We start from the raw sequence: 14,278 nt of genomic DNA, 5'->3' as shown, positions 1-14,278 counted from the left end.
ACAGACACATTACCTTGGTCAGGCCACTCCATTAAATTTCACCTCCAGAGAAGAATGGCACTTGAAGAGATGCTACCGTGATCCCAACAGTCACACTGAGTGAGCAGCAGATGTCAGTGGCTGCAACTGGAGATGAAGTTCATGGCTCCATAGTCTCTAAGGCCATGCACAAAAAGGGTATCTATAGGACTGTGGCAAGGAAGAAGGCCTGACTTAAAAAAAGCATATCCTTGTCCATCAAGACTTGCAAAGCATCACTTAGGAAACTGTAAACATGTGGAAGAAGGTTTTGTGGTCATATGAGGCTAAAGTGGAACTTGTTGGCCTCAACACTAAGCAGTACCTGTGGCGTCAATCTAATCTTATCATCCAGGTAACACCATCCCTGCCATAAAGTATGGTGGAGGTAGCATCATGCTGTGAGGATGCTTTTCAGCAGCAGGGACTGGAAATCTGGCCAGGATTGATGGGAAATGAATGTTGTTATATACAGAGAGATCCTGGATAAAAACCTAATAGCCTCTGCCAGAAAGCTTAAACTGGGGGGGCCGGGGGGAGTTGTCTTTCAGAAGGACAGTGACCCAAAGCAGTGGCTCCAAATGAAGAAAACTGATGTCCTTGAGTGGCCCAGTCAGAGTCCTGACCTTAACCCAGTCTAACATCTCTGGCAAGACCTCAAAATTGCTGTTCACTGCCACTCCCCAGATAACCTGGCACAGCTTGAGCAATTTTGCAAGGAAGAATGGGCAGATCTTGCAGCACCACATTGTGCAAGACTAATAGAGACTTATCCAAAAAGATTGTCGGCTGTAATAGCTGTGAAAGGTGGTTCAATTAAGTACTGATCAACAGGGGATTAATAATTTTGAACTGATATTTCAGGTTTTGAATTTTTGGTTTTTCATGCTTTACAATTTGGGAAAAAAGGAGCATGTGATTCACAAGTAAAAATTCTCAGTTAAAATTGATCAAAATCTTTGATTGTAAGTAATACTCACTTATGTGAACAAAGGGTTCGGGCTAAATATTTTTACAAGGCATTGTATCAGCTTTCAGATCGAAAATCCTGTCAAGTTCCTCCAGACAAGCACTCTCCCAACCATTCCAGTATATTACCAGTGCTAGAAATGATATCTTCAATCCCATGGTCAAAGAACTCATTGAGTATTTCCCAATGTAGAGGTTTCTATGTGTATTCACTTCCTCAATCTCAGCTGCACATTTCCCAAACCTCAAAGGAATGTCACCATTACTATTGTCCATAAACACGCAACGATGTATCAACGTCCATATTATAAATCCATATTAGTCCATCTTTAAAATCTTCCTCATAAACAGTTCTTGCCACTTCCTTGATGGAAGTTTGAATCACTATCTCTGTCAACAATAGTTCATCAGGTCAGTTGGCGATGTCTTTCACAGAGCTGAAAATAGTTCACCACTTTCACAGGGGTGTTCACAATGCTTTCCATTTGGAAGGACTCTTTTCTCAGATTTTTTGAAAAAGAGTCTTGTAAACAAGTTACTGATTGTGTTTGCTGTCTTTTTTTTTGGTTAAGGATTAGTAATCTCCCATTATATTCTAGAAAATTATATCCATCAGTTATATGATTTCATAATACAATAATATACCTAAAATATGAAACATTTACAATTGTATGGAAGTGTACAGTTCCACTGTGAGGATTCATTCTCTACCTTTAATTCAAAGCTCCCAGAAAAAGATGTCTCAACATAGGAATTGGGTCTGTCCCTCCCATGAGAGTGAACACCCACTTGTGTGCTGTAACTTGACATTCTGATACTGATCATACCATCTGCATAATTTTCTTCCCATTTTGTTGATTCTGGACTCTATACAATTATATAGAGCAAAGATCTTCCCCTTTTACTTGTTGGTCATAAATGAGAAGAATTGACACATCTTCCCTACTTTTGAGTTTTCACAGAAAACTTTAACTGAGCAAGGCTACTCAGCCTGTTCTGTCAAACCATGGGATTTTATCAGCCAGATATACAGGTTGTTTGAGCAACATTAAATATAGCAGTATTTGTAGGCTTAGTGTTCCTACTTGTAGCATTGTTGGAGTACCAAATGCACAATATATGTTTATACCTAAATAGTAAGTAAAACACATTCACATAATTCTACCTTGTGATAATATAAGGTTTTGTCGACTTGGAGGCACAAGGATTACATCTCCGTCCCCGAAGAAATCACAATAGATTGGTAAAAAGGTTATCAGGAGTGTAGCATTCCTCAGGGGTAGCTATCATTCTCCTCCTGGTAAGAGTTCTACCATTTTATAACAGAACACACAAGATGTAGTAAGATGGTTTTAAAAGTCAAAGGTGTAAACCATGATAGTATAATTAGCAGTAAACAACATATTTACAAAGTACATTATATAAAATCTTAAGAACCACACATATAAAATTTACCCATGTTAGAAAGTAAATGGTGGTTGGCATCCATCTGTCTCGAAGGACAATGGGTGATGATGATCATCATCACAAGCCTGGGTGGAAGGTATGGAGATCCTGAGATGCCCAGTCGTCAAGCTCCCCCTCTCAGCCTCACCAGTGTGGTCCAAAGGAAAGCTTACAAAGCAATAGGCTTGGCTGCAGTGGCGTCCAGCACTTTAAGGACTCCACTTCAGATTTGCTGTCTGGGTTTACTCCCATAGCCTTCATCTCTCCCAAGGCTGCCCACAAGGCAGTGAGGCTACTTACCCATAGCTGGGCATCTGGTTCACGAGCACCAGGGTGTGTCCGCACATCGGCAGACCTGCATGCTACATGTACCAGGGTCAAACCTCCTCCGCATCCTCTGTAGCTCAGCCTGAGTCCAAAAGAAGTTCAGTTTCCGTGTGTCGCCAGCGAGGAGACACTACATGAGGCTTGCTGCTGGCAGGGAGAGACTTGTACATTCAGCTCTCCTTTTTGCAAGATTGCTAGCCAGTGGTGGAAGCAGAAAGTGAGAACGACAAGCACAATCCACGACACTACCACAGTAAGTGCATCACAACAACCATTCTGAATCCAGTAAGTATGCAACATCCAAATAGGAAAGTGAAAAATAATGTTTGTCAACTCATCCTTCCGTGGGATTGTGTTATTAGACTAAATACTTGCGACAAACATATCCCAACCCCACCCCACCCCCCAAGATGAGGTGAGAAACACCATACTTCCACCTTTCCATCCTCAACAAAAAGTGCTATGATAACAATCATTCCAATGGCTAGGGGAATTGTTCATTGGAAATCTGACAAAAAAAATCTATAACCCAATTTAAAGTCCAGTCAATCCAGCCCAAAACTGTATTCACTGCTCTGGCAGCTAAATTTGCAACATCTTGAAAGGTTTTAACTATAGTCTCAGCTGGAGTGTTAAGGTAGTCAAAGGTTTCGTATGAGACTGCAAGAGAAACTTGTAAAAGGAGATGCCTTGCTCTTCTAATGGTGTCAGTTCAGTAACTCTCAGAATGTATAGAGAAGTATTCTTTTAATTTGACTAAGTTTCTTCTAGCCCTTGTTGATGAATATCAAGTCTTTCCAGAAAAGTGGTTCTCAATGTGGGCCATACTCGGCTTTGTAGGGGTCACAAGTAAAAACAAGAAACTTGGGGCCACAGAAGCTTTTGAATGGGCCATGAGAAGTTCATTGTTATTATGAAATATTATTAAAATGTATAAATAAAGAAGAAATGAATATATGTAATTTAGTTGAAACCCTGAATGAAATGAATGGGAAAACATGTGAGATTATGCAAATAAAGCAGCAAAACAGCTTGGCCTCTGTGTGTGTGTGAGGGAGGGCACATCAATCGTTAACTCTGCTCCTGCTTGACCATGCACAAATTACCGTTCACCCCTGCAGGGTGGCCTGCTGAGGCGCACTCCACAACCAGCCCCAAGTCACTGATTATACAGCGAGCAGGCGGACATGACGCAGCAGGATACTCTGCAATATGCTCCATCAGCTAGTGATTATGATTGCTTTGTCATAGATAATTACATATTAATAGGGAACCATCCACATCTATTTCCAACCCTAGCAACTAACGGAGATTATGGAGGGCAGGGCCACTGAGCAAAATGAAAGTCACAAGTGGGAATGAGCAGAAAAATGTTGAGAAGCACTATTCTTTGTTGCATCTATCATAAATTGTTCCTTAAAACTGGACTTGCATTTGTCTTGAGAAAAGCAACAGTCATTTCCTCTATAAACCTTAAGAATGAGCTGATTCTCTGACAGCAGTATGACTGAACAACTTCTGTCAAAGTTCTATGGAACTAAGATCTCTACAAAGTTTGTTTGACTAATCAATTTCAGTTGACCAGGGAGTTTAACGTAGCTTCTGCTTCAGTGCATCTTTCTATCTTATCATCCAATGCAAAAAAAGACCATATCAGTGGTTTTGCTGACCCATTTAAAATGTAACTGAGAAATGCAGAAAATTGTCATGTTACCTTGACGTTTAACAACGGAGTGGAAAGTTGGCTGTAATTGGAGAAATGTAAATATCTAAATTCTTTGTAGTAAGTTTGTTCATGTACTCGTTGGCCACTATACCCTCTAAGCTGTGTGGGAGCACAGCCATGCAGTAACTGAAATGCTGCCATGCACATAGCCTTTGTTCCTGCTCAGCTGGAATTCTCTTTCATGTAATTGTTCACTGAAGTATCACACAGCTGTAAAAAATATCACAGCGAACATTGTTGTTGCCCATAAAGGGAAAATGCAATAAGATATTTGTCTAATGAAGAAGTCTCATTAAAATATAGGGTTTTTCACAATGTTCTGGTCTTAGTGGTTTCAATGGCTTGTTTCCATAAGTGAGAGCATTCAATGACATAATGGTGCCTATGCATTTCTCCAAGTGCAGAGGGATACATATCAAGGGATTCCTTTATTAGTTTACCTTCAGGACTGGAACCTTTCAGTTTTGTTGGGGTGCTATTAATCATTTCTGCAAGTGATTCTTTGCCGTTCTGGGTTCATTTCATCTGCTTTGCGGTCAGAGTGGACAGGAACAATCACTTTGCCAGAGGCAAGTATCAAGGGTTCCAGTGTATTAGTTGACATATGACCAAGAGATAAGGGCCATTTAGTGATATTTAAATTAGATCACATTGCTCACAGATCCCCTTAATCCAATATTCTCTGAGTCATTAAGTTTTATGGGTGTCCAAGCCAGATGAGACAATTTCCACTGTAAATGCAACTTTGACTGCAAAAAGCAAATGTTAAGTAAGGCAGCATTGAACAGTATAATTATCAGCACAAATATTAAATGTAAAACACAGTAGATCAACATTTATTCCCGGAGTTTGAGTCGGTCGTACTTTGTAAACAACATATTCTGGATGTATTATCCCTGGTCAATGTTTCTATGTGATTTTCTTCAAGTAAGTGGAATTTTTCCATTACTTTTTAGATCTTAACATGTGTTTTATCTTTTCAATATATCTCACCCCAGCACCCTTCCTTCCGAGGTGTAGGTGTTCCATGATGTACTTATGTACTGGTCTAATATAAGGGTTCCACTCATTCTGAGGGGTAAATCATGCAGGGGCAGGCTTGATGTTATCTAAATAGACAGTTTTACATTCTTCCCCTCATGGTCTCGATTACCATAGCCGATCATTGATAGCATGGGTAATGAGACAAAAAGGTTTCCATCTAGAATGGGATCTAGGGTCAGAATTATTTTTATGAAATGTCTTTTCCTGGACCCAGTTCCCTTATTTTCTGGTCTCAAGACTGACTTGTCAGGTTCTTTTGTTTTTCTTGAGTTTCCATAAACTCTCTCAATTCCTTGAGGAGTCTTGTATCAGGTGCAGGCGATGGATGGCCTGAGTTAGTGATCAGGGGTGTATTGAGGGAGACATTGCACATTAAGGAACAAGGTGGAACATTTTTGTGGGCTCCTATTTTCACAATCGGCACTTTGTTTTCTGACAGTTGCACTTCGTGGACAAGTGAAGCCTACTTTGCCCCATGAGTAGACCAGTTTTTCCCAGCCTACTTAATCTCTAGATTCCTTCGCTCCACCAGGCCACCTGACTGAGGGTGGAATGGAGAGCTGTACTCCACTCGTCTGCCTGTTTGCTCACACATGGCTTGAAAGCCTTTAGCTCTGAAGGAAGTACCTCAGTCGGCACACATGCAGGCAGGGGTGCCAGTATATGGGAATATGGAGTTTTGAAATGCTGTGATGATAGTAGTCTCACTCCAAAACTCATGGAGACTATCCACATATATTCCTTATAAAGATCAATTACTACAAGTACATATTAGGTTTCTAATAGGGTGGGTTGCCTTGGGACGCTGGAAATGGGTCTATGTAATCAATCTGCCACACCTGCATTGGTGCAGTTGGTTTAGTTTGTCTTACAGGAGGTGGTTCTTGTGCCTGCTCCTTTATTATAGGTCAGACATTGTTTTTACAACTTGCAATGAATTGCTTACAATCACCCGACATGTAAGGCCACCTATATAACGTGGCTAATTTCACATGAGTAGCTTGTCCGCCACCATGATTGTATTCAAATCCTTGGTGGGCTTTTTGAATAAGTGCTTCCCACAGGAGATATTTGCTTCTTTATCTTTTTTAGGGCAGCAAACCAAAACCTTACCTTCACCCTCAGCTTCATAATTGTACCATGTTGGAAACACTTTGGAATTGGGTTAGTAGTATTTAGGAGATGTCTTAAACCATTGTTCTGGTTATTTTTTATTTGTTACTTAGTGACTACCAAAACCCTGGTCTCCCTTACCGCAGTAAGGTGCATCCTGACAGTTGGTTACTTAGCTTAGCACCATTGCTGTGTAAGAGGCCTGCTGTTTGTCCCAGTATGTGTAAAACCTGTACTAGTGGTCTCATTAATAATAATTAATAAATATTCTTCCACGTGGATAAATGTGGAAGCAGATTACTTCTGTGTGTTCTCCCTCCAGTAGTTGACCAGAAGGGAAGATCTCTTTCTACTGCATTCCTAATGTAATTAGAGTCAGTACCTATCAAGACTGATCCTGTTGTATTTACTTGATGCGTTAGCGTCTGCAAATTGGCTGTATGATTCCCTAAATCCTGTATGATTCCACTTGCAACCTAGGTGGCTAAAATTAATTTCCAGAGAAAAATATTCCTTTTATAATCAAGAGCAGGGATTATAATTGAGTGAATCCATAGTTCTGGATTTTCATTACTGATCCATCACAGTACCATATTTTTTAGAATAGTGCTCTATGTGGGCACGTGGTCAAGTGGTTAAGGCGTTCGACTAGCGATCTGAATGTTGTGAGTTCGAGCCCCAGCCAAGGCAGCGTGTTCTGTCCTTGAGAAAGGCACTTAATCACACAGTGTTCTGCGACCGTCCCTTGGACAACATTGGTGTCGTGGAGATGGGAGACTTGCAGCATGGGCAACTACTGGTCTTCCATACAACCTTGCCCAGGCCTGCGCCCTGGAGAGTGAAGACTTTCCAGGCGCAGATCCATGGTCTCGCAAGACTAACTGATGCCTTTTTTTTTGCTCTAAAGGATGTTGTGCTATTTTAGGTTGTAGAGAAGATGGTTTTGCATCTTCCATGACAGGTATGAATTGTAAGTCACAGCTCTCAGGAATGTATTCCCACTTTAAGGTGTTGCCTTGTAAAAGCATTTGCTACTCCCCATATCTTGTTACAGTAGCTCTCTGTTCAGTTGTCGGTAGGGATAATTGGGACCTCTTCTGGGGCAGGTGTGAGACCTGTACAAAAGGACGGTTCGCACTTGAATCCGAAGGCGACCAATATTCTTGCGGGCAGGTTTACTAGAGTTGTTGGGAGTGGTATAAACTAATATGACAGGGGGATGGGAACCAGGATGATAGAGCTGAGGATGAGCCAGCAGGTTTACAAGTAGATGATGGGTGTAATATGAATGTACGGAAGAACAAGCCAATGATTGGCTACAAATGCAGACAGAACAAAGAGTTTATTTGTACCACAGAGGCAAAATTCAAAAGGGAGAAGAATGCAGGACTGAAGGTGCTGTATTTAAATGCATGTACAAACGTTTGTGGTATTCAGAACTTGTGGTGCAATTAGAGATTTGTAAGTATGACGTTGTGGGCATCATTGAGTTGTGGCTGAAAGAAGGTCATAGATGGGAGCTTTACATCAAAGGATATACTTTGATGGGGTGTATGGGGTGTCAGGGAGGGGTAGCACCTCTGGTGGGGGAACATGTCACATCCTTTTCAAGGTGGTTAGTCCACCTTTGGTCCCCACCTGGCACTCAGCTCTCACCTGTGGCTCCCCGTAGCTGTTTGCATGCGATAGCAGCCACACCCCGGGCAACGACTTTGACAAGCCGGCTAAACCAGGTGAGGGTAGCCGACGGGTCTCAAACCCTCGGTGAGATAGGGAGTTGTCTATCCCAGCATGTGAAGACAGACTCGGGTGGACTGAGTGGATGAGACCAATGGAAGGTCCAACAGTCAAGAAGGCGGTCTCTGCAAGCGTCGTGGAACGTGTAGAGCAGGACAAGACACAGAAGACATCCTGGTCATCCACTGCACCTAGTCCCATCTCTAGCTGTCTCAACTCTGTCTTACCACTGGATCCAGATGGGAATTGGGAAGAGAGAGTGAGGCTGACGCTACGCAACTCTCCCTCACTTAAATCCAAATCACGTGCTAGTCTTGACACCATCATAATGGTGTCGAGATCCTCATCGACGTTGATGATGGATGAACCCACAATACTTTGATACTGGTAGGGATGACAGCAGAGAAGGGAGGGCTAAAATTTCTGGGAATAGTTCATAAGGCACAGGAGAGATGTGAACCTCAGAAGAAATAGTTCTCAAATGGCAGGGGTAGGCAACCATGGCTGACAAGGAAGTTAAAGACTGCATAAAAGCCAAAGAAAGAGCACACAAGGTAGCAAAAGTGAATGGGAAGTTGGATGATTGGGAAGATTTTAAAACCCAATAAAAGGAAACTGAAAAAGCTTTACGAAGGAAAAGGATGAAATATGAGGGAAAGTTAGCCAATAATATAAAACAGGTTTATAATATAAAAGTTTTCCAGTTATATAAAGAGTAAAGGGGAGGTAAGAGTTGATATTTGACCACTGAAATATGATGCTGGTGAGGTAGTAATGGGGGGACAAAGAAATGGCAGATGGACCTTTTATGGGTACTTTGCATCTGTCTTCACTGTGCAAGACACTAGCAGTTTGCCAGAGGCCCTTGAGTATCAGGAAGCAGGAGTGAGTGCCATTGCTATTACAAAAGAAAAATAACTAGGAAAACTCAAAGGTCTTAATGTCGATAAGTCATCTGTGACAGAGTTCTGAGAGAGGTTGCTGAAGAGATAACAGATTCATTGGTCATGATCTTTCAAGAATCATTTGATTCTGGCATGGTCTCGGAGGACTAGAAGATTGCAGATGTCACTCCACTCTTTGAGAAGGGAGGAAGGCAAAAGAAAGGAAATTATAGGCCAGTAGCCTAACCTCAGTGGTTGGGAAAATGTTGGACTCTATTACTGAGGATGAGGTTTTGGGGTACTTGGAGACCAATGATAAAATAAGTCAAGGTCAGCATGGTTTCTGTAAAGGGAAATCTTGCCTGACAAATCTGTTAGAGTTCTTCAAGGAAGTAAAAAGCAGGGTAAACAAAGGAGAAGCAGTGGATGTCATTTACTTGGATTTTCAGAAGGCAATTGATAAGCTGCCACACACAAGGCTGTTTACAAGATAAAATCCTATGGTGTTACAGGAAAGATACTGGCATGGATATAGGAAGCTTCCTTCAGTTAGTCCTGACGAAGGGTCTCGGCCTGAAACGTCGACTGCGCCTCTTCCTATAGATGCTGCCTGGCCTGCTGCGTTCACCAGCAACTTTGATGTATGTTGCTTGAATTTCCAGCATCTGCAGAATTCCTGTTGTTTGGATATAGGAATAACTGAATAGGCAGGAGACAGCGAGTGGGAATAAAAGGGGCCTTTTCCGGTTGGCTGTCAGTGACTAGTAGTGTTCTTCAGGGGTCACTTTTGGGACTGCTACTTTTCACATTGTTTGTCAATGATTTAGATAATGGAATTGATGGTTTTGTGGCAAAATTTGTGGATGATACAAAAATAGGTGGAGGGGTAGGTAGTGCTGAGGAAGCATTGTGATTGCAGCAGGACTTAGACAAAATGGAAGAATGGGCAAAAGTGGTAGATGGAATACAGTGTTGGGAAATGTATGATAATCCATTTTGGTAAAACAAACAATAGTGCAGACTATTATCGAAATGGAGAGAAGATTCAAATATCAGAGGTGCAGAGGGACTTAAGAGTCCTCATGCAAGACTCCCAGAAGGTTAATTTACAAGTTGAGTCTGTTGTAAAGAAGGTAAATGCAATGTTGACATTTAGTTAAAAGAATAGAATATATAAGCAAGGAGATAATGCTAAGGCTTTATACTAGTCAGGCCGCACTTGGAGTATTGTCAACTGTTTTGGCCCACATATCTCAGAAACGATGCATTGTTATTGGAGAGAATCCAGACGAGGTTCACGAGGATGATTCCCAGAAAGAAGGGGTTAACATATGGGAACATTTGGCAGCCTTGGGCCTATACTCACTGTAATTTAGAAGAATGTGTGGGAATCTCATTGAAAAGTACCAAATGTTGAAAGGACTAGATAGGGTGGATGTTTAGAGGATGTTTCCTATGGTGGGGGTATCCAGAACTAGAGGGTACAGCCTCAAAATTGAGGGGTGACCTTTTAGAACAGAGTTAAGGAGGAATTTTTTTTTGAGAGAGTGGTGAATCTGTGGAAGGCTCTGCCACAAACTGCGGTGGAGGCCAAGTCTGTGGGTATATCTAAGGCAGAAGTTGATCATTTCCTGATTGATCAGGGCATCCAATGAGAAGGCAGGTGTATGGGGTTGAGTCGGATCCGGAATCAGCCATGATGGAATGGCAGAGCAGACTCAATGGGCTGAATTGCCCAATTCTGCTGCTATGTCTTATGGTCTAAGGAAGTCCATGAGCCAGTCCACATCGGGGACTGGTGGTGGAGAGGGTCAGTAGGTTTAAATTCTTTAGCATCATCATTGTAGGGGATCTGTCCTGGGACCAGCACATAAATTCCATCACAAAAAAAGGCACAGCAGCCCCGCTACTTTCTCAGGAGATAACTTGGATTCCACACATCACCAAAAACTTTCACAGGCTTCTGTACAGTGGACAGTATCCTAACTGGTTGCATCATGAACTGGTATGGAAACAGCAATGCCCAAGAATGGAAACGTGAACAGAAAGTGGTGAATACAGTCCAGTCTGTCCCAGGGAAAGACCTGCCCTCCTATGAACACGCATACATGGAGTGCTGCCACAAGAAATTAGCTCCAAGCATCCAGGCCATGCTCTCTCCTCACTACTACCACTGGACATGAGGTACGGAAGTCTTGGGTCCCTCACCGCTAGGTTCAGGCATAGTCATTATCCTGCTACTGATCAGATTCCTGAACGGGTGTGGACAACTTCACTCACCACAACTCAACCTACAGACTCACTTTCAAGGACTTTCTACAACTCATGTTCTTTGTAATTTTTTTTTGTTTGTCTTCTTTTGCACATTGGTGGTCTGTCAGTCTTTTTTATGTATAGTTTTTCATAGATGCTACTGTATTTCTTTATTTTGATGCTGCAAATGCCTGCAAGAAAATAATTCTCAAGGTAGAATATGGTAGCATACATACTTTGATGAAAAATTTTCCTTTGACTTTGAACACGTCAGGACATTATTCACTGGACCACAGGAGAATGAAGAGAGATCTTACGGAGGCATGCATAGTTATTTTGGATATAAATAGGGTGAACGTATGCAGGTTTTTCTCCCCCTCAGGTTGTGTGAGACTAGAACTAGAGGTCATAGTTAAAAGGTGGAATATTTCAAGAGAGTCCGTGGGGGAAACACCTTCACTTAGAGAGTGATGCAAGTGTGGAATGAGCCGCTGGTGGAAGGGGCAAATGCAAGGTCAGTTGTGATAATTTCAGAGAAGTTTGGATAGGTACATGGATGAGAGGGGTATGATGGGATATAGACTAGGTGCAGGTAGGTAGATGGGATATAGACTAGGTGCGGGTAGATGGGATATAGACTAGGTGCAGGTAGGTAGATGGGATATAGACTAGGTGCGGGTAGATGGGATATAGACTAGGTGCGGGTAGATGGGATATAGACTAGGTGCAGGTATGATGGGATGTAGACTAAGCACAGGTAGATGGGATTAGGCTGAAGAATGAAGTAGATGGGCTGAAAAATCTTTGTGTTATAGTTCTCTGTGACTCCATGATACAAGAATATGTGGAGAGTTGAGGGACATGGACTTTAAAGAGGCAGAAGGAATTAGCTAATTTAGGAATTTAGTTACTAGTTTATGTAGTTTTACACAACATCGTGGACTGAAGGCCATGTTCCTGTGCTGTACTACTTTACATTCTATGACTATAACTCTATAACCTAGCAAGGAGACCAGCCTTTGGAGCCCACCTCTCTTTTTCCAGTGTGCGTTATGAATTCTGTCACAGTTGCACAGACCTGCTGCTGGTGAGCTGGCTGATGACCTGCCTGTGCTCTGCTGGTGTTTAGTCTGGATTTCAGTATCCTGTCGATGAGATACGCATCAATCTGGACACAGCAAACTGCCATCCTCAGCTGGTTTGTGAGGGACGAACAAAATGAATTACCTCTGTTTGCTTCCAGCTCTTCCAACTCATTCCTGTCCAACCTGAAACTGGGGGCTGATGCAGAGATAACGCGACCACAGCTGCTTGTGAACATGACTGGAGACAGCTACTCCCAGCAGTCTGGGACTGAGTTGTCTCAGCAGTTATGTCAATAATATGCAGGGAGCTTTACAAATATTCATCAAGATAAGGGTTTAAAAGAGAATCTCTTTGTGTGATCAGTTCCCAGTGCCAGTAAATATACTGACATAGTAATAGCTGAGACTGGTTTGCAGTTGTAGCCTCCAGCTGTCTGACAACTTATTTGGGACATTCATCTATCAAGAGGCAATTTCTTTCAGCAACTCTTTAAGCACACTGGCTTGGGTAAAACCCATAGTGCAAAACTCCATCCTCGAGACTGCATTAAACCCATCCAGAAATCTTCCCGGGCCTGGTGCCTGTTCTACCAGAGATTTTCAAGCTGAGAAGTTAATTCTATGTAGAATATTGAGGGGCAGTGTGAAATATTTATTTCAAGTATATACTTCATTCTTAAAGATATAGGTAGGAGATACAATGGGTACATGTTTCTCTCTACATTCAGCCAATCAATGCATTCTCTTGCATTGCATCAACACCACTAAGCTTCCACCTTAAACCCATGAATTGTTTGAGAGGGCTTGGCCCCTTAGTATCCAGTGTCTGCAGGCCCCAAGAAGATTCAAAGTAGATTTATTATCAAAGAATGGATAAATTATACAACCTTGAGATTTGTCTGCTTACAGGCAGCCACAAAGTACGAAACCTAAAAAGAACCCGATTTTAAAAAAGACCAACACCCAATACGCAGAGAAAGAGACAAAAAATACACAAATCATGCCAACAGTAAAAGCAAGAACAGCTTTCCCGACCAGATTGAATCCATAGACTTAGTGCCCGGAGCAGCTGGGTTAGGCTCATAGCCTCGGTCTCAGTTCATCATACATCAGGGCAAGTTGCTGTGAAGCCTGTAGCAGTCTCACAGCCTCAGCGCTGCAGAGAGAGGAGTAAACATCGCAGTGGAATTAACCCGACCCTTGCCTCTGGTCCCGACACTCTGACTGTTCAATTTATCAGGTTTGGTGTTTAAATTGTCTAAACACCGGACCTGGGCCCCACCACTGTGATACACTCTGGGCCTGCACCCCACCACCCAGCCCCTGGCCAGGCTCGACCTTTCCAAACTGGCTCGGTACCGAGATCGATCCAACCCGGCTCCTGGTTTAGGTGGACAGGCTACGAAACTCTTCTGCACCAACTCCTCTCTGACTTGCTCACTCCAACTCCCATCTCTGACTCTGACACTTCTGGAACAGGCTATGCTCAGACTTTGCATCACGCCCACACAGCTCAACCCTTGAACCTTCACTTGCCTCTCCGTTGCTTGTGCTGATAGTTTACCACAGAAAGAGTGTTATTCGTGAAGTACATAACCGTATTTCTTGCCTTATTGACCACCAGTAAGCTGTCAATCAACTTAGTAGCACCATTTTAAACCAGGAGCCTTCCTGCC

This window comes from Mobula hypostoma, chromosome 11, assembly GCF_963921235.1.
Source record: "Mobula hypostoma chromosome 11, sMobHyp1.1, whole genome shotgun sequence".
NCBI lineage: Eukaryota > Metazoa > Chordata > Chondrichthyes > Myliobatiformes > Myliobatidae > Mobula > Mobula hypostoma.
Note: the sequence above shows the minus strand (reverse complement) of the source record.